The following is a 24,736-nucleotide window of genomic DNA, read 5'->3' as shown; positions in this document are numbered from 1 at the left end:
GGGAGGGAGTAAAGAGGTGGATAATAATATACTGTAGGATAAATTAATAATACTAAGCTACCTCACCAGGGTGTTATGAGTGTTAATTAATTAATTATTGTTTGCAAAGCACTTTGAAGGTGGAAAGCGCTCTATAATTATTATGAATAAAATGTCAGAGATAATATTCTAGCAGAATGCAATGACCTCATCAGAACCCCATTTGCATTGCATAAGGTAATGCTTTGATTCAGGGATTTGCTGCCAAAGGGAAGACCTGCAGAGGACAACAGATGCCCATCTACACCCCCCACTTTCTCCTTGCTGTTGTCTTTCCTTTAAACCCCAAAGCTATGGTCTGAGTACTCTTGGCAGCAGTTCCTTGAGAAACAGTGTGAAATAATATTTTCATGAAGCTTTAGGATATGTAGGAAGGACGTTTTAAGCTTGGATTTTTAAGGTGGAAGCAAATCAAATAGTTTTGTGGATTTGTAGAATTCTGCTGAGTGTTTTCCTATTTTGCAAGGACCTTCCTAATTAGTTCTGGTGAGGTAAAGAGACAAGATCCTAGAATAATGTTAGAATAGGAATCCCAAAGAACGGGTAGGAAATACATTTGCTGTTTAGGAGGGGGAAGATGGGGGCTATGTAGGAAGGGAAAAAAATAACAGATTTGAAATCAGGGAGACTGAGAATGATCTAGAAAAAAGATGGGGACTAGGTATGTGGGGATAGTAAAGAAATAATGTGGTTTCAATGACACTTTAAGGATCCTGATTGTAGCTTAAAATTAATGACAGTCTTTTTTTTTTAAAGAAAAGAATTTCTTATGTCATATACCTCTTTGGCAGTGTCATTAAACCTATGGACCTCTTCTCAAAATACTATTTTTAAATGCATAAAATAAAATATATAGGATAATAAAGGGAACAAAATACATTGAAAAAAATATTTTTTCCCATCAGGTTCATGAAGACCTTGAAATCTAGTCGCAGATCCCTTTAGGGACTTTAGAGATATTCAAACGTTTTTGGTCCTTGTATTACTTTGTGGAGTCAAACATTCCTCCCAGCCATCCCCCCTTCTTCCAGAGGAAAAGCATATCCATTCTTGCCTGCTAACTGAAATACAAGAACCAAAGTAAAACAAAACTCCCACTATACCTAATAGGAAAAGCAGAGCTCTCATTTTGATTTGAGAGTCAATACCAAACAGCTAACACATGGCAAATTATTAATTTATACTTGAAACAATAGTATAAACATGGAGCTTTTATCATCTGTATTTCTAGCTGGAAGGCTTTGTTAAAAACAATGTATGTTGGGGACAAATGGGACAGGGGCAAAGGGTTAGTGAGGGAAGAAATGATAATGATAGAAGGGGGAAAAAGAATTGACATTGGCAGGGAGAGAAAAGAAGGTTGAGCATTTCGATGGGGGCAGAATGGGGATGGTAATGGTTAAAAGCATACAGATTAGTCCCAGATTGGTGATGGGCCTCCTTGAAGACTCTTAGTGAAGGAAATATCACAGCTATTAAATACGGTAGATGAAAGGCCAGAGTAAATGTTCTCTTCCCTCCCCTCATCTGTCCCCATAGTTGAGCTCCTAGCTCAAACCCAGGCTTCTGGAAGCTCAGGGCCTGAAAAGAGAGTCCTCTCCAGTTTCTCTAGGGAGCATTTTGCTTTCTTTTCTCCTCCCAGATGGTGCTTGGGGTCATGGGGAGAGCTGGTTGCTACCTTCACCTGTTCTCCATGGTATTCTCCTGTTACATTTAGTTAATGTGGAGCGAATTCTGACAACATGTGATACTCGTGCAGAGTGGGAAATTAGACTTAATTCTTGTCAGAGCTTAAATCAGGAGCTGGGCTGAAAAATTTAGTGTGGTTCTAGTGGTCTGAGGGACTGGAAGGAATAGTTTTGAGTCTTGGTTTGGCTACTTGGGCAAATTGCCTAATTTTGATCAGTTTATTCACCTGTTAAAAAGTGCCTCTGCCACAGGAGCATTGTGAGAAAAGAGTATTCTAAACCTGAAAACACTGTAGAAATATGACTTAACCATTTTTCCTGGTTAAAGAATAAGGCATTAGTGGATTGAGAGTGGATTTTGAGTCAGATAATCCTGGTTCTGCCTTTTATCCTCAGTTTCCTCAATGGTGAAATGAGAGAGTTGAATATGATGGACTCTAAGGTCACTTCCAGTAAACTAGGGTCCAGTGCATGGAGTCAGGAAGACAAGCTCAAATCCAGCCTCAGACATTTACTAGCTGTGTGACCCTGAACAAGTCACTTAATCCTGTTTGCCTCAGTTTTCTCATCTGTAAAACGAGCTAGAAAAGGAAATGGCCAACCACTCCAATCTTTCTGCCAAGAAAACCCCATCTGAGATCATGAGGAATCAAACAAGACTGAACAGCAATAAGCTCACTTCTGCTCTATTATGAACTCTATAAGCCATTGCTACCTTTGGTTGATATGGCCAGATTAGGGATGGAAGAGAGGGCACTATTATTTTATCTCTTCATCTAAACCCTGGGTCCGTATTGTGATGCTAATCTGCCGATGCTGAGAACAGATTTATTCTTTATTTCTAGCCAATGACCTATTCCCGAAAATCAGCTCTGGACTCAGAAGGGCAGAGTTTAAATTCTTTTTCTGCTGCCTGCTACCTGTCTAGCCTTGGGGGCTTTACCTCCTGGGCCTCAGTTTCCCTTTCTATGAAGTGGGAGAGTTGGATTAGATGGCCCGGGAGGTCACTTTGCAGCTCTGGATCTGATCCTATGATCCTTTTGGTTTAAGGAGGCGTCTTAAGGTTTAGAGCAGGGAGATCGAGAACGTGGGGAATCCTCAGTTTGAAGGTATATATTTGCAAGAGGCTTTAGCTAAATTTCTTCTGTCTCCTTCTTCCATCCCCCACCACCCCTGTTCTCCTGGCAGGGAACTGTGTGTACATAAAGGGCTTTGAACAGGGACTTCAAAGCGAAATGGAGCTCTGTTCTTCCAATAGGTTTATAAAGAGATTTTGATACAAGACAACAATACTTGTCAGCATTGCCCAGCTATCGCTCTTCCCTTTGTAGTTTTATTAGGAAATAATTTCCCAGCCAGGGAGACTCCTGGTGTGCCTCGTTTCTCTGTTTTCGATTGAATCTGTCCCCCACCCCCACCCCCCTCAAAAGGCTGGCCCTGATGGTGCAGTTCTGCCAGTTGGGGGCTAAGAGAAAGACATCGTGGAAAAGGACTTGCTGAGTTGCTCAGCAGCCAATTTACCATCTGCCCCACCCCTCCCCCTACCCCCCCTTTGTAGCAAAAATGCAATTTGTTTGACCTCTAGGGATGTTTAAAATCCCTGCTTCTAAAGTGCCTTTAAAAAAGGGAGGGGGTGGAGAGAAAAGGGGGGAAGGGAAGACTGTGGCCAGAAAATAAAAGAACCTATTAAGCTCTCTCACTCTCTATTTTAGCTAGCATTCTAGGCCTGCAGTCAATCCCTAGAGGATTCCCAGTAGATTAAAAATAAGCCTAGTCCGACGGCAGAGTAAAATACAATCCCTCTTATAAAGGCAACGCTCACCCCTTTGAGGTAAATGATTCTTCTTGGGAGGCCAGAAGGCTGACTCAGAGAGATGGTTTGTTTTTGTTTTGTTTTGTTTTGTTTTCCAAAAAGGGATTTATTCTCACCCTGAGAGTCATAGAATGAAAGAATCTCAATGCTTAGAAGAAACTGTGTGTCCTCTATTTGGATATTCTCTTTTTACAGAAAAGGAAACTGAGGTGACAAGGGATAAGCAGATGAGTAGCTTGAATGGGACCTTCTTGCTATGTTTCTGAGTCTGGGCTTGTTAATCTTAACCCTTTGGGTCTGGGACAAGAAGGAAAGGGAAAGAAATGCCAGGTAGGACCAGGTCTGCTCCAAGAAGTAAGAAAATACTAAGAGGTCCTAGCTTATCAGAGGAAAATCTTGAGGAAATGTATGTCAGAGGGAGCCCTGATTTTAATCCTAACTGATATTTGCTGGCTATGGACCCTGACTTTATTGTTAATGACAAAAAAGCATTGGAAACATTAATATGCTATGGCAAGATGAGTTAGTACTAAATGAATATGGGTTGTTATTGGTTCTGGAGTATGTTTAGTAGAGGATGACTGCATTATCTTGTCATTGTTCCAGTGCCTAGGGTCAGGAAGACCCCAGTTCAAATACAGCCACAGAAGCTGTGAAACCCTTAGTGACTTAACCCTGTTTGCCACAGTTTCCCCATTTGTATAAGGAGCTAGACAAGGAAATGGCAAACTATTCCAAATGAGATTACAAAGAATCAGAAGTGACTTCAGTGGTCGAACAAAGCTGAACGAATTCATAGAATCATTGATTTGGAAAGGAATCCTTGGGTATCACCTTTGATTTACTGATTACAAAACTGATTTAGACAGATTAAGTAATTTGCGATGAAAATACAGGTAGAATGTCAGAATCTGAACACAGATCTGCTGTTCTCTGAGTCCTCCCCACCCCCTTGCAAAAAATGTAGCATTGAACCCATTTCCCAGGATCCTTAAGTTATGAATTTTTGGAGTTTTTGGAGTTCATTTGGGCAATTTCTAGTTGTTTTGACTTTTGCCCTGTCCCTAACTCCAATGACTTTAGAGGAAAGAGTGAGGCTGATGACTTTTTTTCAGTTCTGCCTTAATTAAATACAATTCAGACACGTGTCAAGATGTCAAGTCTCTAAAAAGAGGAGGAGGAATTAGATGTCCTTGAGGTCCCCTCAAGGTGTAGATGGAAGAATCCATGCTACTATCATTCTATGGTGTTAATAAAGAGGTTTGTAAACCTCAAAATGCTACAGTCATATCAATCATTATAACACTGTGTTCTGTGCACAAGAATCTGGAAACTAGGAAACGCTGAGCTTTAGCACCTCTCACTATGACTCCAAGAAATGAAACCACAAATTTGTTCAGCCTCTGTTCTCCTATCTGTGCAATGGGAATAATAACCCTGATCTTTATTGATGTAGTTATTGGTCCTCTTTGAGAATGAAGGACAAACGACAATAAAAAAAACTACTCTCCACCTTCTCCCTACAGCTCTCCTCAGCTTCATTCCAATTCCCCTTCATTGTCCCTTCATGATTTGTAAATGTTATAAATAATAATATTTGAAGTAGCTATCTGAGGATGAACATATTAATACACTGCCGTTGAAATTGTGAATTGGTTCAGCTTTTCTGGAAAGTAATTTGGAATTATGCTCTCAAAGTCTCTAAATTGTACATATTCTTTGAAGGAGAGGTACCACCATCAGGCATACATCTCCCCTTACATCCCAAGAAGTCAAAGTCAGAGGGAAAGGATGCAAATATATAGAAATGTTTGTAGGAACATTTGTTTGTATGTTTGTACAAAACATTTGTTTGTAGCAAACAACAAACAACCCCAAAACCAAACCCTCCCCCAAAACAACTAGAAATGATCAGGAAATGGATGAACAAATTGTGGTATGACTTTAATATAACCTTATTGCTGTTAGAAATGACAACTATGACTAATTCAAAGGAACCTGGGAAATTTTATACGGGCTGATATAGATTGCAGTAAGCAAAAGCCAGAGAATAATTTACAATTTGGCCAAAATGATGGAAATTGGAAAGATTATAAAACTGTTCAATGTCACTATAATAAGACAGATATTTTTACAAGTGGCCAATGTATTGAATTGTTTTGCTTGACTATATTTCTGGATTATGAGGGAGGCTAAACTAGTTTGTAGAGATAATGGGGAGCAAGGAGAAAGGGAAAAAAAAGAGTTCCAATAAGACACTTAAAACATATATGGTTTAAAACAAAAAAGGAATTCAAAAGAGGAGACAGACAAACTGAGCAATTTTATTATGATCATGTTAAATTTAAGATGTACTTAAAAAACAAATTATATATAACAAGCTCATAGTTCCATAGTCCTTTTTCTATTCTGTGTAGCTGAAATGTCCATGTTTGCTGATAATTATTAAATTTGTAATAGAAATAAATTAAAATTAAATAAATCAGACAATAGTATTATTAAAATAAATTTAATCTCATCCAGCATTTATCAAAAAGTTCTTTAGACAGTAGGTGCTATATATAGAGATTAATTTGAATAATAGTAAGTTATAGTTGAAATGTAAGCTCCATTATAAGAAATCAGATTTTTTTTTCCTTTTATTTTGCATTTCCCTAAATATCAGACCTTAGGAATATAGCAAAGCCGCTTGTTCTCATATCCCTATTAGTCAGGGTCTACAATAAAGTCAGGGTTTTTATTCCCATTGCACAGATAGGGGAACAGAGACTGAACAAGTTTGTGGTTTCTTTTCTTGAAGTCATAGTGAGAGACACTAAAGCTCAGCATTTCCTAGTTTCCAGAGACTTGTGCCCAGAACACAGTGTTATAATGATTGTTAACATAAATGTAGCATTTTGAGGTTTACAGATCTCTTTATGGATATCAAAGAATGATAGTAACATGGATTCTTCCATTTGGGGCTTGAAGGGACTTCAAGGCCATCAAATTTCACCTTTTTTTTTTTTACAGACTTAAAATCTGAGGCCCCAATAGATTGTGTGTATGGGAAGTCAGTAGCAAAACCAGAAACTGAAACTGGGTTTTCTCATCTCAAATGCACGGTACTCTTTCCTCTATGCCCTGTGGGTTCCCTCCAAAACAATTTTGTGAAGTAGGTAGCAGAAGAATTATTAGCTTCATTTTAAAAATTTTTATTAAATCTTTTTATTTACAAAACATATGCATAGGTAATTTTTAACTGACCCTTGCAAAACTTTCTGTTCCAAATTTTCTCCTCCTTCCCCCAGTTTATTAGCTCCATTTTGCAGATGAAGAAACTGAATCTTAGATTCCTTAGCTTTTCCCAAAATCAAATTGAGATCACATTGTTATTCTATCCTAGGTCTTCTGACTCTTAAAACATTTTATTACACCAGCCAATCAGGACTCTAGATATTGGATAAAAAGAATGAAACTGTATTCACAAAGAGTTCACATTATAAAGAAGAAGATTGCAAATTCATAATAAGTACAGCCAGTTTTGCTTCCTAAAAATCACTGTTATGCAAAAATGTGTAGGGTTTATGGAGAAAATGAGGTTAAAGACACTACACTCAAAAACTTCAGCAGTGACACATTTTTTAAAAATAGGAACTTAATATAAATAGAAGCACAATTTTTGCATGTTAAATGCTTAAGAAATATACAAATACTGCAATAAATAGTGATGGTGTCTGGACTGCTGCTCAGCTGTGCCCAAATTCTCACCCGGTCTGGACTGACAAAGTGAAGAAATTTGAGGCAATTCTGGGGATGAGGAACTTGGCCATGATGAAAGGTAGGACAGAACATAAAGGTAGACCAGTTCTCAGTCTACAGCTTCTACTACACCTGTGAGATACATAAATAGAGCATTTTCCTTCGGAAATTTCCTCATGGAAGTGGGAAGGATTGTAGTTTTTAAGTTATTATTTTGCATCTGCTGCTCTGTCTCAGAACTAGATGCCCTTTGTAGGATAAGCTCCTCACCTCTTAAACTCACCATCATACTAAGTTGAGCTTTAAACCTCTCTGAGCCTCCCCTTCCCTCTGATTGGGAGACTAGAGGATATGGAACTGAAATCCCCTTAATGCTTTCCTTTATAGAGGGCAGACATTTGTGCATCTGCTGTTTTCCCTGGTATCAGCCCCACAGAACAAGATGCCCTCATCCTGAGGACACCATCTGGGCATCCTCCCCATCCCTCCTCCTGCCTTCTTTCATATGTTTTCTCCCCCTTTGGATTGTAAGCTCATTGAGCACAGGGACTGTTTTTGTTTTTATTTTTATTTTTTTCATGAATTGTATCTCCAGTACTTAAATGTTTATTGGATTGGATTGGATTGGATTGAAGTGGTGAGTTTTCTATGTTCTTCTGCTATTTCTCCTAGGCAAAATCAGGTATAAACAAACACAAATTCCCATTATGCTTAAATTATTCCCTAATATATCAATCTTGTTGGAACAAATTCATGTTTTCAAAACAATCATTATAGCAGAACTGACTGTATGTACAGACTAAGACAAACAAACCTGGCAATACACCAGAGCTGCTTCCTTATGCAGCCTAATATCAAGTCATATTAAGAAGTTTCTATTTCCAGGGAGCTTTGCAAAGGTACCTTAATACTAAAAGATGTTACAACGGTTTAGGTAAGAGACAGAAAATAATAATAACCCCCATTTCAATAAGACTTTAAATTTGCAAAGCACTTTTACATGAATATTAATCCTCATAAAACGGTATTTGATCCTATGAGATAGATGCTATTACATTTACCCTTTTATAGAAAAGGAGGAAATGGAGACTGAGAAAATGAGGAAGGAAACAAGCTTTTATTAAGTGCCTACTATGTGCCAAGCAGATATTACCTCATTAGAGCCTTATAACAACCCTAGGATACAACTGCTATTTCCCCCCCATTTAACAATTGAGGAAACTGAAGAAAATGAAGTGATTTTTGCAGGGTCACACGATTAGTAAGAGTCTGAGTCTAGCTTTGAATTCAAAGAGGTTTATAGACTTGCTAATAATACTGATGATGATGGCCATTAGAATTTATATGGCACTTTAAGGTTTGCAAAGCACTTTCCATTTTTTAACTGACTTGATGAGATTTAAAATTTGTTCTTTCCTGATTGTATCCACTACTCTTTGCACTATACTATTTAGTGGCTTTGATAAGGTCTACTCCAAGTAGTTTCAAGGATGCCTTGTGAGAAGTGTTGTTCAATTGTTTCAATCAGGAGGCCCTATGTGGGTCTTTCTTGGCAAAGAAATTGAATGGTTTTTCCATTTTCTTCTGTTAATTTTACAGATGAGGAAACTGAGACCAACAGGATTAAGTGACTTGCCTAGCATCCCACATCTGGTAAGTGTCTGAGTTTGGATTTGAACTCATGTCCTTGGAGGATTTCAGGTCCAGCCCTCTATCCCCTGCGTTTCTAGCTGCCCCTGTGAGACATACCCTGCCCTTGGTCTTAAAAATTCTGGTTAATTATCTGGTATTAAGGGGAAACTTTTTTGTGAAAACCACCAAACCTTGGGGTGTGGAATTTACATGATTCTCATTTAATTAAGTGGAAAGACTGAGTTGGTGAGTGGTGCTGAAGCTTGGAAGGACCCTACCACTGGAATCTCCCCATTGAGCACATTAATCCCCAATCCCCATGGTCTCCATTGCTAATGAACAATGTGTTTGGATGTGTCAGCACTGAGATGGGGAAAAGAGCATTTGAACTGTCAGGAACCATCAGTAGAGAGACTACTGGTCCATGCTGAAGGTCCCCTGCAGAGATCGCCAAATGCAGCTAACACCATATGACATCTAACAGCCAACAATGTGAGGTCAGAAAAAAAATAGCTATTAGACCCTATTAGTGTAACATATAGGCCAATGGTGTCATCAGGGCTACAAATCCCCTCCCTTTCTTGCTCAAGGCCAGGTCTGGCTCCAGGGAAAATTATAAGATTGGTAATATTTATTTTCAAAACCCTTTTTCCTCTTGGACTACCATTATCTTTCCACCACCACCTGCTACCCAGTGTGTTCCTTTAACTCTCAGAGACATGCCTTGCAATTCCCCTATTTGGGTAGCTCCCACATTCTGACTTTTAGTTTTTCTTCTATTGCTTCAACTTAGTCTGCCCTATATCCAGATTTCCTAGGGCACTGATCTCTGCTCCTTGTCAGATGGATAATTTGATAAAGGAATCTGTATGAGGTAGAGTTTAAGAAGGACCTACCCACCAGAAGCAGATTTGTAATATGCTTAACACGGTGCCTGGTACATAGTAGGTGCTTAATAAATGCTGATTCTTTCCCTTTCCCTTCTTCAGACAATGACCTAGTGGCAAGGTTTCAGATCAAGATCCAGATAAAGAGGAAGGTACATGTTAGTTAGTACCCTATTGATGGATAGGGAGAGCTTCAGAGCACCTCTGACATGGGTGAAAGGATTCAATCCAGAGGCCATTCCTTTTCTGCTAGATTCTCCATTTATGACAACAGTATCACTCAATCTGGATCACGTCCAAACTGGGAACCAAGGGCTGGTGGATTTGATGTTACTGAGCTATCTACAGAGGAGAGTATTGTGGGTACAGAAATGATATCAGATCACTGAAGAAATCTGGCCAATAGCTAGATTGAAATATCATGGCTGGCCAGGGTGATGAGTGAGGAAGTTATTCAGGTAACTGGATGCTACATTTTATAGCAGAGTATAATTAAAGTATATTTTATATGACTCCCTAATGTTAACATTATATATCATGTAGGCACATAGGACCCATGTATTTTATTTATGTATGCAACTTTAATATTAATGGATCTAAATGTGACCTATGTATCTTGGATACTTTATCTAACCCAGTGATCACTGATTAAGCAAATGCTTTATGTAAAACACTATGTATTTTAAGTAATAGGGTTGCAAAGACAAAACAAAAACCAGTTCCTGCTCTTAACTTGTCAGACACTAGTTACCCTCCATCTCGTTTTAAGTGCAGTGGGAAAGGGCCCTCATCCTTTGATCACTAATTCTGCCGACCTTTGCACTCACAGTAGGTGCCCAGCAGATAGGAATGGGCTATGCCTACAAATTCCAAGCTGATTTTCCTGATCAGATTGGGTCAGAATGACTTCATAAATTGATATTCTTCTCTAAGCACCTGGGTAGTCTGCTTTCACCCTGTACCAACAAAACCAGAATCTCTTATTCTTTCTTCAAACTAACTGTTTCCTTAGGCTCTAGGAGTCCCTCGAGAGTAGGGTTTCCTAACCTGAGGTCTTTGAATATATTTTATGGGGTCTTTGAATTAAAAATACTTTTTGATAACTTTATTTCAATATAATGGATTTCTTTTATATATAGTTAGCCCTTCCACATTGCCAGGGTTAGGATGCCCTTCCAATCTAGAAAATTTGTGTGAAATTTTTGGGACCCCCTTTCATAACAGAGAAGGTTTGACTTATTATGACATTAAAAGATAAACTATGGTTATTATAAAATATTATATATATATGCACACTCACAGATATATATTATGCATTTCTGAGTTTCTAAACTTTTTTCTCATTTGCTATCCTTCACGTCACCTGGGACTTCCACAAAATTCCCTCTAAATTCCCATTTGGTTTCTTATGCTTACCCATGATATATTAAAACTATAATGGTAAAAGTCATGATGGAGAAGGGATAACTGTAATCCTGTGCATTTTATTTTATGTGTTTATCATCATTATTCTGAGAAGGGGTTCCCATGTTTACCAGACTGCTAATGGGATCCAGGACACACACACAGAGGTTAAGAACACCTATTCTAGCACTACTTGGGTGGGCTTATTCAATTTAGAAGCTGATTTCTTCAATACTGAGAGTATAGAGATGACGTTGTGGGATCAGGAAAGCTTTCCACGTTCCTCCCCTTGTCATAAGTTGAGGAGAATAAAAGTTTATTGTCCCTGCTACCTAGTAGTTGAATTTGAATCTGAATGCTCAGATGTATGAGAATGTAAACTGTTCCACAGCTGGTGCCATATCTTCTCCTCTGGTGTCTCTCCCACCATGAATAACCCTGAACTCTGCTCTGCCATGAGGTTAATATTATCCAGGGCAGCCATTCTGTGCTTTGATTTCCACTGTTGGAGATAGCATCAATGACCTGGCTGAATTGTGGTTCTGACTCAGGGCAGCATTAGTCATGTTCTTCCATTTTATTAATTGCCACAGATGAACATGGGTCTTTTTGTCTCTTTCTCCACTTATAGGATGAATAATTCAGTGAATGAAAAGGCATTTATTAAACCCTGGAAACAATACATATATGGCAAGGGCTTACTGGGAAGGGGATGTCTGGACAGTCATAGGGGTGGTCAGTCAAGTGATAGGTCCTTTCCAGCAACATTGTAATATGGTGTTGTTTATTTAATTTAATTCTTGAATGTGTCATATAGCATCAGAGCTAGAAAAAGATTTTTTATAGATGAAGGAACAGGCCTGGAGCAGTGGGGTGATTTGGCCAAAGTCATATAGGAAGATAGAGCTGGAATTAGAATCTAGGTATTTTATTCATTCTAAGTATTTTCACCACTCTTCTTTCAGACTATTCAATTAGCCTTCACCCGCCTCAGTCTCCTCACTTATATACAATGGGGATAATAATACTTGTTGGGTTCTTGTGGAAAATGCTCTGTAAACATTAAAGCTCTGTAGAAATACATTATTATTACTCTTTTATATGACTCAAGTGAGACAACTAGGTGGTACAATGGATGGAATGTCAAGTCTGGAATCAGAAAGACTCCTTCCTGAATTCAAATCTATCCTCAGATACTTACTAGCTGTGTGACCCCGGGAAAGTGATTTTTTTCTGTATTTGCCTCAGTTTCTCATTTTTCCATTTTCTCATTTGAGACTCTTCTTATTCTGCAAAAATACTGGATAGGATGAAATAAATGACATGGAATAGCTGCTCCAGTGAGTCTTATTTTTGTCTGTTTCTTGTGTAACCAATACAAATGTACAAGTAGTATATATATACATATGATAAAGATAAAGATGATAAATACAAACAAATACAAGAAAGAAAGGGAGGGTACTATCAGTTGAAGGGGAAGATAAGCCTACATGCATAATACACAGACACACAGACATACAGACACACATAAGTATTCCCCTATGCTGGGCTGACATTTGTGAAAGTGCTGTCAGGGGCTAAGGGAATAGCCTATGGCCATAGAATGAAATTGTCTTTATTATGGTGAATCCAACTGGGCCACGTGGGGGACTGAGCCTTATTAAATGGCAATCAAACCAACTCACAATATTCTTGTGTGTGTCATTGTAAGTTAACTCCATGCAATTCCTTTCTTGTTTTTCTTGGGGGCCAATTTCCCTTGCCTCTCCTTTGGAAGAAGTCAGTTTGAAATAGTCCCCTGTAATAGGTGTTTCAAAACACTTAAGCGTCAGTATGAGCCTATTAAACTCCAGCAGCTCTGCTGGCAGGTAAAACTCACATTTATAGTTGTAAAAAAAGTAAGCCCACCTCTGTGCTATTTGCCTTCTGGACTGCTAGGGCCCCTTTGAAGCAGACTCAGTGTTGAAGGTCAATATGTATTTAGGGGTGGGCTTTGTTTTTTGACTTTGGACTGCTCATGTTATCCTTCTGGACTGCTTTGATTATAGCTTCATTTATCTTATTTCTGCAAAAAGGGGCTGCAAAAAAGCAGCTTGTATTACTCTTCAAACTGGGTAATATCCCTGAACTAAAGAATGCGTCATCTATGCCTTATCATGGACTTTGTAACCTCAAAGTTTTTGAGTTTCTCCCTTGCCACACATTTCTGTTTCTGCAATCTGGTGAGAAAAAAATCCTACTTTTATGATTTCCTTCCAGCCTGGAGGAAAATCAAGGTGATCTTGGGGCTCCTAAAGGGTAGGGCTTTAAGGTATTGGCTTGCCTGGTTTGTTATTCCACAATTTGTTTCAGGGAACATCTAGGATCTCCCATGTAATGGTTTAGTATTATGTATATTATATATGACATATATAATATAATATAAAATATATGTTAATGCAAGCTTTATTTATGGAACAAAAAAAGAATTCTTTTCTTCTTCCTTAGGAGCCCTTTACTTCTTCCTTAAAGCTCTTAATCCAGGCTCAGAGACACCTAGATTCAAATCCTACCTTCCCGATTTGTAAAATTAAGTAATTGGCCATAATTATGTCTGAGGTGACTTTTAGCTCAGAATTCTATTGACCCTATGATCTTTTTGTCTATACCATTTAGTCTATATGAATTAAACCTGGAATTCTTACAGATGGGGAAACTGAGGTCCAGAGAAACTGACACATTCAAAATCATGTAGGCATTAAGTAGTAGAAAAAAACCCAGGTCTTCTGGCTTCAAATCTAGAGCTCTGGATACTACTCCATGGCTTTCTCCTCTCCCATTCTAGTTGATTTGATTCACATGAGTCTTTTCCTTGTGTCTGCTTCTGTGGTTTTAACAGCACCTCCTTATTTAGCCTATTCTCCCTGTGATAACCCTGTCACATCAACAGTTTATAGCACACGCTGTTTTCCACCAAGTTTTTGTTTTTTTTCTTCTTCTTCTTGTTGTGGAGCCATGTCTGACTCTTTGTGTCCCATTTGGAGTTTTCTCAAGAAAAGAGTGATTTGCCATTTCCTTTTCCAGCTCATTTTACAATGAGGGCACTGAGACAGAGTTAAGTGACTTGCCCAGGATCACACAGCTAGTAAGTGTCTGAGGCTGGATTTGAATTCTTCCTGACTGTATGTCTCTGAGAAAGAAGGATATAATATAAAACACAGAAATCTGAGGAAGGAAAGATAAAAGAGCAACATCTGGCAGGCTTTCTAAGGAGAGGATTTTCAGAGTGAAAAGAAACTGGCTATAAGTCATAGCTTAGAAGTAGAGATAGGGAGAAGACACAGTTGGTATGTGGATATACAAGAATCTCTGCAATTTCGCACCATGCCAGAGCGGAAACTGTTAGCTCAAAGGGAAGGCTGTGAGATTAAGGAGCTGAATTCTTTTACAATCTTTTCTAGAATTCCTTGGGTTTTTCTAATGATTCCAGAAATTCAGATTATTAGTGTGGACTACTACAAAAAGCATTAAATTTGGAGACGGAAAAAGTGTGGGCTTCAGTCCTATCCTTGCTACTTCTATCCTTTGCATTCTTGCCTAAATTAGCCTACTTTATCTCCCTGTATAAAAAGAGCAAATTATCCTAGATGATCCATAAACTCAGTAATCTTCATAACCCAACAGAAATTAAATTCTTGACCTATCAGTATAAATCTAGAAATATCTTTGAGAATTTCCCAAAGAAACTTTTGGAAACAGCTTAGTACAGACAAAACTATTGCTCAGACTCATCTAGGCACATCATCTAATCCCAAAATTTTATGAATGAATAATGTTCTTAACAGGTGTTATTATTCTGAATACTCATAATCCTCAAAACAACATGGAAGGAAAAGCTCTGAAAATATAGAAACTTAGTAGAAGAAATTGGAAGTATGTTGGAAGCAGAAGAAATATGTGTGTGTGTTTGTATTTTATATACATATATACATACATATATATATATATATATATATATATATATATATATATATATATATATATATTTAACATCTCAGATCTCCTAGTGTTGTTGGGATTGTTTTAAAGATATTTTCAGTGAAACAACAGAAGAAAAGGCTAAATCTTCATACTTAAAAAATTTTAAATATTGACTCTTCAAGATGTTTTCCTTAGGAATAATATAGTTTTCTACTGGCTCTTTGGAGAGCTTTGAGCCTCCATCCAGTCTATCTTTAGCTCCTGGTCAGCTGTTCTAGGGTGCTGCCAGAACACTAATTATGAAATGGGAAGTCTAAATTCCTTTTGACCCTTTGAAGTTCAAAAGGTCCTCATAAAATTTAGGAGCAGGGAAGAGACTGTAATGAGACTGGAATACTTCTACCCCCTTCCCCATAAGAGATTACTTCTCAGGTGTGACTTTTTTCCTTCTTGGCAGCCATACCCTTGAATCTCCTGGGTTGTGAACTAGCTTCCTGTTTTTATAACGACCCAAAGTGCACTTCCAAATACCTCACCCATTGGGTATAGACTTCCTGATGCACATAGTTAAACTTTTTAAATATTCTTTTTATTTTGGTCTTTTATTCAAGGAGGTAAATGATAATAATCTTGAAATCAGAAAAAAAAGTAAACAGGATGTGAGTCTTATCTCACTCCCATCACCAGTCTTACCACAAGATCCTTGTTTAGAAAACAAACAACAGCAGGTCATATTCTTGGCTTATTTTTGTGTCTTTGGCTATGAAGCTTGTCTTCTGCTAATACAGAGGGAACATTATATTTTTCCACCTCTTTCTCTATTCACATATGCCTAGATCTGACTATAATGTAGTACTCTATAATCCATCTTCTTTATTTTATTTTATTTTTATTACACATTGCTTTATGAATCATGTTGGGAGAGAAAAACCAGAGAGAAAGGGAAAAATCATGAGAGAGATTAAAAAAAAAACAGAAAAAAGAAGTGAACATAGTAAGTATTGTCTCCTTAGTTCTTTTTTTCTGGATGCAGATAATATTTTTTTGTCCAAAGTCTATTGGAATTACTTTGGATCACAGAATCACTGAGAAGAACCAAGTCTTTCATAGTCGATCATCATACAATGTTGCTGTTATTGTGTACAATGTATTCCTGGTTTTGCTTGTTTCATTCAGTATCAGTTCATGTAAATCTTTCCAGGTCTTTCTAAAATCAGATTGTTAATTTTTTAATAGAACAGTTAATATTCCATTACCTGCATGTACCATAACTTATTCAGCCATTTCCCCAACTGATGGGCATCCACTCATTTTCCAGTTTCTTGCCACTATCAAAAGGGCTGCCACAAACATTTTTTGCACATGTGGGTCCTTTTCCCTCCTTTAAGATTTCCTTGGGATACAGATCCAGTAATGGTACTGCTGGGTCAAAGGGTATGTACAATTTTATAGCCCTTTGGGCATAGTTCCAAATTGTCCTCCGGAATGGTTGGATCATTTCACAATTCCATTAACAATGCATCAATGCCATATAACTATTTTACTTTAATTTTATCATCTGAAAATTGTCTGTTCATATCCTTTGACTATTTATCAATTGGGGAATGACTTGTACTTTTCTAAATTTGACAGAGTATATGTTTTAGAAATGAAATCTTTATCATAAATACAGGCTGTAAAGATTTTTCCCCAGCTTTGTACTTCCCTTTTAATCTTGTTTCTGTTGGTGCAAAAACATTTTAATTTAATGTAATCAAAGTTGTCCATTTCGCCTTTCATAATGTTCTCTAATTCCTCTTTGGTCATAAATTCCTCTCTTCTCTAATGGTCTGATAGATAAATTATCCTTTGTTCTCCTAATCTGTTTATGATATCATTCTTTATGCCCAAATAATGTGTCCATTTTGACTTTATTTTGGTATGGTATGGTTGGTAGGTTTATACCAAGTTTCTGACATTTTATCTTCCAACATTCCCAGCAATTTTTGTCAAGTACTGAGTTCTTATTCCAGAAACTGGAGCTTTTTTTTGGGGGGGGGGAGGTATCAAATACTAGATTGCTATGGGTCTTGATTATTGTGTCATGTGTATCTAATCTATTCTATTCCTTAGCCAGTACCAAATTGTTTTGACAACTGCTGCTTTATAGTATAGTTTTAGGTTTGGTGCTGCTAAGCCACCATCCTTTGTAATTTATTTTCATTAGTTCCCTTCATAATCTTTACCTACTGTTCTTCCAGATTAATTTTGTTATTTTTTCTAGTTCTATAAAATGATATCTTGATGGTTTGATTGGTATGGCACTGAACAAGTAGATCAATTTATGCAGAATTGTCATTTTATTATACTAGCTTGGCCCAGCTATGAACAATTGACATTTTTCCAATTATTTAGATCTGATTTTATTTGTGTAAGAAGATTTTATAATTGTGTTTGTATAGTTCTTAGGTTGTTTTGGCAAGTAGACCTCCAAGTATTTTATTTTGTCTACAGTTATTTTAAGTGGAGTTTCTCTTTCTTTCTCTTGCTGATGTATCCCAGCTTCTTACACCATAGTTTGTGACCCTACATGGAGTCTTATAACTGAATGTGGGGGTTGCAAAATTATGATTTATTATCAGTAAATGTTTGATTTGTATGCTTATTTAATATACCTGTATACCTGGGGTCATGTAAAAATTTCTCCAGTAAAAAGAGGTTATGAGTGGAAAAAATTTAAGAAGCTTAGCTTTATAGTAGCGAGAACAAATAGTGTGATTAGAGGTAGGAAGTCTTTTCTAATCCCACTTCCTTAAATTTAGTTACTTCTTAGTATTACCTTCCAATAGATGAATGGGTAAGATTTATCTGTGGTTATAAATTCTTCTAGTACTGGAAATGATCATGTATATTCAGTATGGCATGGGGTATGGGTCCCTGAACAAATAAATCCCTGAGAGGCATTATCTTGTGTGGTTTTGTTGCTTCTCAGGGATTGCTAAAGAAAAAAAAAGATCATATTCTTCATTCTCATCTTTGACAGTATACAATGGATCTAAAACATTTTCTATTCTGATTTGAAACAATGATAATAGACATTTATAAAACTTTTCAATTTTTTCAAAGTTCTTCACATACATTAATTTATTTGAATCTTGCAAAAGTCCTGTGTGATATTTCAAGTATCTTCTCTGTTCTATAGATTAGAAAATTGAGTTTGAAGTTAAATAACTTACTCATATTTGCACAATTGGTAATTGTCAGAGATAAGATTTCAATAGCGATCTTCCTGACTTTTAAGCCTTTTTACTCTATTGACTCACCAATACTATCTTTTTGCTTCCAGATGAAGAAGGTGTGAATGGGGAAGGGAGGACAGAACAAAAAGGACTCTTTAGACCTATCCTGAGATTGTTGTTATTTCAATTTAGTGGCTTTTCACTCCTCTCTTTTGACTGCTGTGTACAGTGATGGAACCTAGGATGGTGTTTTTTTCTGTGATGACATGTACATGTGTTCCTTCTCTGTAACTGGTCATGTCTCCAAAATGGTATTCTTTGGGAAATGATCAACCAGGTCTCAGTCAGCAGCAACTCTTCCAATTTCATAAATAAATAAGCCTGTCTGTTCAAATCTGCCTGTTTTGGTCCAGGTGAAGGGTTAAGCACTCAGGGCATATTTTAGAAGCCAATCTCATTAAAAAAATAATAATAACCTCAGGGAATCCCTCCAGACAAAAATCTCTTAGGCAGTGCAGTAGATTTTAAAGGCACCTAAACCTGTAGAAGCTTCCCAAGCACCAATCACTTGTCCATCCAAGAGAAGAGCTTATATTTTCCTCTAAGTAACTGGGCCTTGATGACATAATGACAGCTGCAGTACATATGGACTGGGGCAATGATCTGGCAGCAGGGTTGACCTTAGGCAAAATTGTGTCAATGGGCAAAGTCTGTCTTCAGGGCCTCTCTGCCCCCTCCAGGTTTGGGAATCTACTCACTGCCCTCTGGGTCACTCAGTGCCCAGACTTTTACAGTTTGTTGTTCCCACATTCAAGGAACACTAATACTCACAGACTCATTGTCCTGGATTTCTTCTCCTCAGGGACAGTCTCTATGTGTTTCCCAGGGTGATAATTAACTAACCTGAGAAATTAATTTGTGCTAATAAGAAAGCTACCTGTATTCCCCATTGCCCCCCAAGCATTTCTTTCTTGCCTGTATGAAATGCAGACTTTCTAACAGAGAACTTTTGGATATATTTAAATATCTAAATACAGATATAGATACAAAGTATTTATATGTTCATATACATAATGTAAAATATACATATATGTTATATAATATATATTATGTAATATATATAAATACACACATATACATACATCTAATATGTGTGTATAAACATAGTTATTCCTTTCAGAGCACAATTTCCTCCTTTGTGGTTTTGATATATGAAAGATTGGCATAAGAAATTAAGTGAGTTTTGGGGAGAATTTTGCAGATGACACATGAAGACCATACAGACACACAGAAAAAGTTTAGATATTCAGAAATGCGTAAAAATATGTATAGTATTGTATAATATGGACTATGACCAAAAACCTAATCCAAATTTTACATTGAGGAAATATAAATACCCCATAAAAGAAAAAGAAAAAAATTCAGACTTCTCATTTGGTATGAAAGGAGGGCCAAAAATTTCATGGACTGTGGAAGCACCATACCTCTGTGAGTAGAAGGGATAACTATATATTTCTTCTCTCCCTACCTCCCTGAAAGAGAATAATGTAGTAGAAAGAAGACTGAATGTGGGAATCAGAAGATCTGTTCTAAATTCCTGGCTCTATTCCTAAATCACTGTGTGAAGTCATTAAATAATTTTTTCAATTTAATTCTCTTCATTGTGGTTGTATTAGATTCAATTCAACCAATATTTGTTAAATACAGGTGATATGTGGAAGGAATGGTGATCAGTGCTAGAGATGCAGGGAAATGTGTTTTGCCCTCGAGGAGTTATACCTAGGAGAAAGAAATGTAGTTGAAAGAATATAGAAGACCCAGAGGACTTAAGTTTGAATCCCTTCCCATCCCATATTACCTGTGTGAGTTCAAGTAAGTCATTATTTCTTCAGACTTCAGTCTCTTCACTATAAAATGTTGGAAGTAGACTCAAGGATTTCAAGGGTATTTAACCTTTAAATCTGTGGTACAATGACAATATGGACACAGATAAGCAGATATAAGGTACTTTAATAAGAGAGAGAGAGAATACTATTAGATTGGGAATCAGGGATAATTTATGGGGAAAATGTACCTAAACTGGGACTTGAAAGAAGAGAAGTACTCTGAAAGACAAATAAAGAAAGAATGCATCCCATGCATGTCTTGGAACAAGGCGCAGAAGTAGGAGAGAGGGTACTGATTTTGGAGAACAGTTGAAATTTCATTTTGGTTAGAGAGTAGAATGTACGGAGGGGAGTTATGTGGAATAAGGTTAGCAAGATAGGCTAGATTCAAACTGTGAAGGCTTTTAAAGACCAAGCTGAGAAATCTAAAAGCTATCCTATAGACAATAAGGAGTCCTGAAAGGTTCTGGCACCAGAGAGTGACATGGTCAGAACTATATTTGGGAAAGATTGGTAACTTTATAGAATAGATTAAAGTAGAAAGACTCTGGAGGAGGGAGACCAATTAGATTAGAGGCTATTACAATTATCCGGTGATGGGAGAAGAGGACCTGAACTGAAGTGGTAAACCACATGAGTGAAGAGTAGGTGATTATCTGAGAGATGCAGAGACAGAAATAGCCAAGTACATCATCAGACTTTGCATTTGATCAGATATGAAAAGGAAGAGAAAGGAAAGAGTCATTGATGACTCCAAGGTTACAAAACTGGGTGGCTGGAAACATAATTATGCTCTTAATCAGTATTTCTGTGTATTTGTTTATCTCTAAGAAACAGTATAATTTAGGAACTAGAGATGATGTTCTTAATTATTGGCTTTGGCCCTCGATCATTATGTTTTAAGGGCAGTTGAGAATATGCAATCAGGTTGGAAATCTGAATTACCTCTCAAATTATAGCAGAAAAACCATTACAGTTAGAGTGAGGAGAACTGGGTTCATGAATTGCCACTAACTAGCTGTGTGAATTTGGCCAGATTGCAAAAACACTCTGGGCCCTTCGTTTCCCCATTTGTTAAATGAAGGGTTTGGTCAAAATGATTCCTAAGATCTCTTCCAACTCTGCCATTTTGTTGTTTCAGTGAGCCCTCTGGTCTTTTGAACAATGTGCAGCCTTCCCTGAACATGGGTTAAGGTGGCCAAATCACAGAAGTCTCTTATTATGGGGCTATCGTTGGACTAGTTCCTTGTAGTGAAAAGTGACCTTTCCATCTCTTAGAACAGTAACATTTCCATGACAAGATTCATCTTTCCTGAGCTGCCTTCCACTTCTGAAAAAGAAAACCAATAGCTCAGTAAGTCAGAAGCATTTATTAAGTGCTTCCTGGGTCAGGCTAAGAACTTGGAATACAAATATAAGCAAAAAGAACAGTTCCTGCTCACAAAGAGCTTACAGTCTAAAAAGGGGAAAGGCCATACTCAAAAAGAAGCTAAAACTTGAGACCAGGAAAGGGATCTGTGCTGAAGGATAATGTGAAGTCACAGCCAGAAGGAGCTAGGGGAGGAATGAAAGATGGGCCTTTCCTCCAAACTGAGGTTTCAGGAGGAACTCAAAAGTGAGTGAGGAGGATGGAGATAAGTTCTACTGGAGGCAGTTTGGTGGTCTGAAGAATCAGAAGCAGAGCTGGGAGGGAAACAGTTAATCATGTGGTATTTTTCAATACATCTTTGTGTCTCTATAGAACTTAGGAAATCTATCATATTAAAAGCACTAGGAAAAACCCAAAGCATCTCTTCAGCCTATACCATTATTGTTGATTTTTTTTGAGCATGTTTATACTTGAAAAATCTAAACTTAGAGGTGCTTTCAAATGTATTTTATTATTTGCATATATTGTATATGTATATATTATCATTTAAGGTAAATGCAATTTAGTACAATGGTTGACAGAGTTGGAGAGACATGAATTCAAATCCTGACTTAATTATTAACTGTGTGTCTTTCAACTTGACCTCTTTGGGTCTCAGTTTCCCCTTTTGTAAAATATGGAGGGGCCATTTTAGACTCAATGACCTGAAAGACTCTTTTTTGCTCGAAATCCTGGATGCTATTATTGGGTAAAGAAAATTAAATTAGTAACTATCTTCAGAATCCCAGAAAAGCCTAGCAGTTGAGGGAGGGCTGGCTCATTTGGAGAGTTTGAGTCCTTTCCTTCACTGCTACTCATTCAGTGAGTCATTTTAGCACAAGGATGTGATGTTTCTGTGACTCAGTTTTCTCATCTTTAGAATGGAAAAGAGAACCATACCAGATGGTACCTAGTGAATAACGAGTTACTCTTTTTCCTGTGACCTCCCCCCACTCAGATAAAAGACAAAAGATAAAAGGGAAGTTTTTTCTTTCATATTATTATCATCATCTTCTTCATTCTTCATTATTAATTAAGGAAGGACTTACATGTATTTGATATGGATGGAGATTTTGTTAAAGCACTAGTCCAGAGAGACCTGGAAAGGAAACCAAAGGAGAAACATGAATTATAAATATAGATCCTGCTGTAGGAAGTTGATGGAAATATAAAGACTTGGGATGGAGATGGAGGTCTCTGGGCTCCTGGCTCCGGAACTGGGAACTGGAGTTAATGTGTACCACAGGAACAAATACATAGCGGTGTGTTAATGCTTGTTAGAAGGACATAGTTTATGCTTCTTATGAAAGGAGATCAATATGAGAATGGGAACCACAAGGTTTGTCAATTTTCAAATGTCTTTGACTCTCAGCATATGACCAGAAAAATCAGATGACTATGAAGTTATTAAATTTTTTAAATAAGTTGTTCTTAATTTTACAAAGAATAGGTAATTAGAGTTTGCAGTGACAATAATAACTTCAGGAAGATGGCATTTCTAAAATATCCATTTAGAAAGGTGTTGAATAGCAAGGAGAAAATGGCCTTCCAAAATGTGGGGACAAGAAGAATAATAGTATCTATCTAAACAAAGAGAGGGGGCAGTAGGCTGGATCTGGAAGAAAATGTTGAACTTTGTTATGTTGTAAGGTCAGATTTCTTTTTTTTTTTTTTAATAATATTTTGTTTTTCCAAATATATGCAAAGATAGTTTTCAAAATTCACCTTTGCAAAACCTTATGTTCCAATTTTTCTCCTTCTCTTTCCCCTTCCTACTCCTCAAGCAAGCAATCTGATATAGGTAAAATATAGGTTTTTCTAAATATATTTCCATAATTGTTATGCTGCACAAGATAAATCACATCAAAAGGGAAAAATCATGAGAAAAAAAAACTAAGCAAACAAAAACTACAAAAAAATTGAAAATACCCTGCTTTGATCCACAATTAGTCTCCATAGTTCTCTCTCTAGATATTGATGGTACTTTCCATCACAAATCTATTGGAACTGCCTTGAGTCAACTCATTGTTAAAAAAAGTCAAGTCTATCACAGTTAATAATAACATAATCTTGTTGTTACTATGTACAATGTTCTCTTGGTTCTGCTTACTTCACTTAGCATTGGTTCCTGTAAGTCTTTCCAGGTCCCTCTGAAATCAGCTTACTCATTATTTCTTGTAGAACAATAATATTCCATTACATGCATATGCCATAACTTATTCAGCTATCCCCCAATTGATGAGCATCCACCTGATTTCCAATTCCTTATAAGGTTAGATTTCTTAACTGGAAATATCTTATAGCTGAGAATAAAATAGAGTTATGAATTTGGATTGCCTGATCCTTTATGGTGGTTGGGAATGGCCTTGGGGAAAGGATCCAACAGCCTGGAATTTGACCTTTGAGTGAGGAATAGGACTTCTTTTATCCTCTTAGGCTCTCTAGTAGAAGGAATTCTAGGGCATCTCAAGTGTGACGTTCTCCATAGGACCTTTCCTGATCTCCCAAGTTGTTAATGTTTTCCCCAGTTCTCTCTCTGATATCTGGTCTTAACTTTTCACATATCTTTTTATGCATATAAAAATGTATCACATCCAGTTATATTATTTGCTTCAAGTCCCAGCCAAAAATATCATCTTCTACAAGATGCCTTTCCCAAATTTTCTTAAATCCTTCCCTCTTTAATTATTTCCTATTTATATCTTATTTGTATATATTTACTTACTTATTTCCTCCATTAGATTGTGAACTCTTTGAGGATAGGGATCATCTTTTGCCTCTTCTTTGTACTCCCAGTTATTGGTAAAGTGCTTAACATATAGTAGTTACTTAATAAATGTTGATAGATTGAAAAAGAGTCTGTAAAATATCAGCTCCTTGAAAACAGAGAATGTGGCTTTCTTTTGTCTTTGCATCCTGAGTTCTTAGTATAATGCTTATCTCATAGCATAAATGCTTGTTGAATTGAATTCAATTGGAGGCAATGAAAAATTTATGAGGACGTGCAGTGATGGGACATTTGTTGATGTGCCCTCTCACTAGAGTGTGCTCTCTTTCTTC

The 24,736-nt window shown here is 37.1% G+C and overlaps 1 long non-coding RNA gene across 7 annotated transcripts in view; it reads left to right on the top strand.

The window, feature by feature from the left end:
• The window catches only part of LOC141553349 (uncharacterized), a 141,626-nt gene that overhangs the window by 55,064 nt on the left and 61,826 nt on the right, over positions 1 to 24,736 (top strand). For all 7 annotated transcript variants that reach the window (XR_012485422.1, XR_012485429.1, XR_012485426.1 and 4 more), the window contains one exon: positions 8,881 to 8,934. This is a non-coding gene — a long non-coding RNA (uncharacterized LOC141553349). The remainder of the gene's footprint in view (positions 1 to 8,880; positions 8,935 to 24,736) is intronic.

Source organism: Sminthopsis crassicaudata, chromosome 1, assembly GCF_048593235.1.
Source record: "Sminthopsis crassicaudata isolate SCR6 chromosome 1, ASM4859323v1, whole genome shotgun sequence".
Classification (NCBI taxonomy): domain Eukaryota; kingdom Metazoa; phylum Chordata; class Mammalia; order Dasyuromorphia; family Dasyuridae; genus Sminthopsis; species Sminthopsis crassicaudata.
This window is presented reverse-complemented; position numbering and strand designations above follow the sequence as displayed.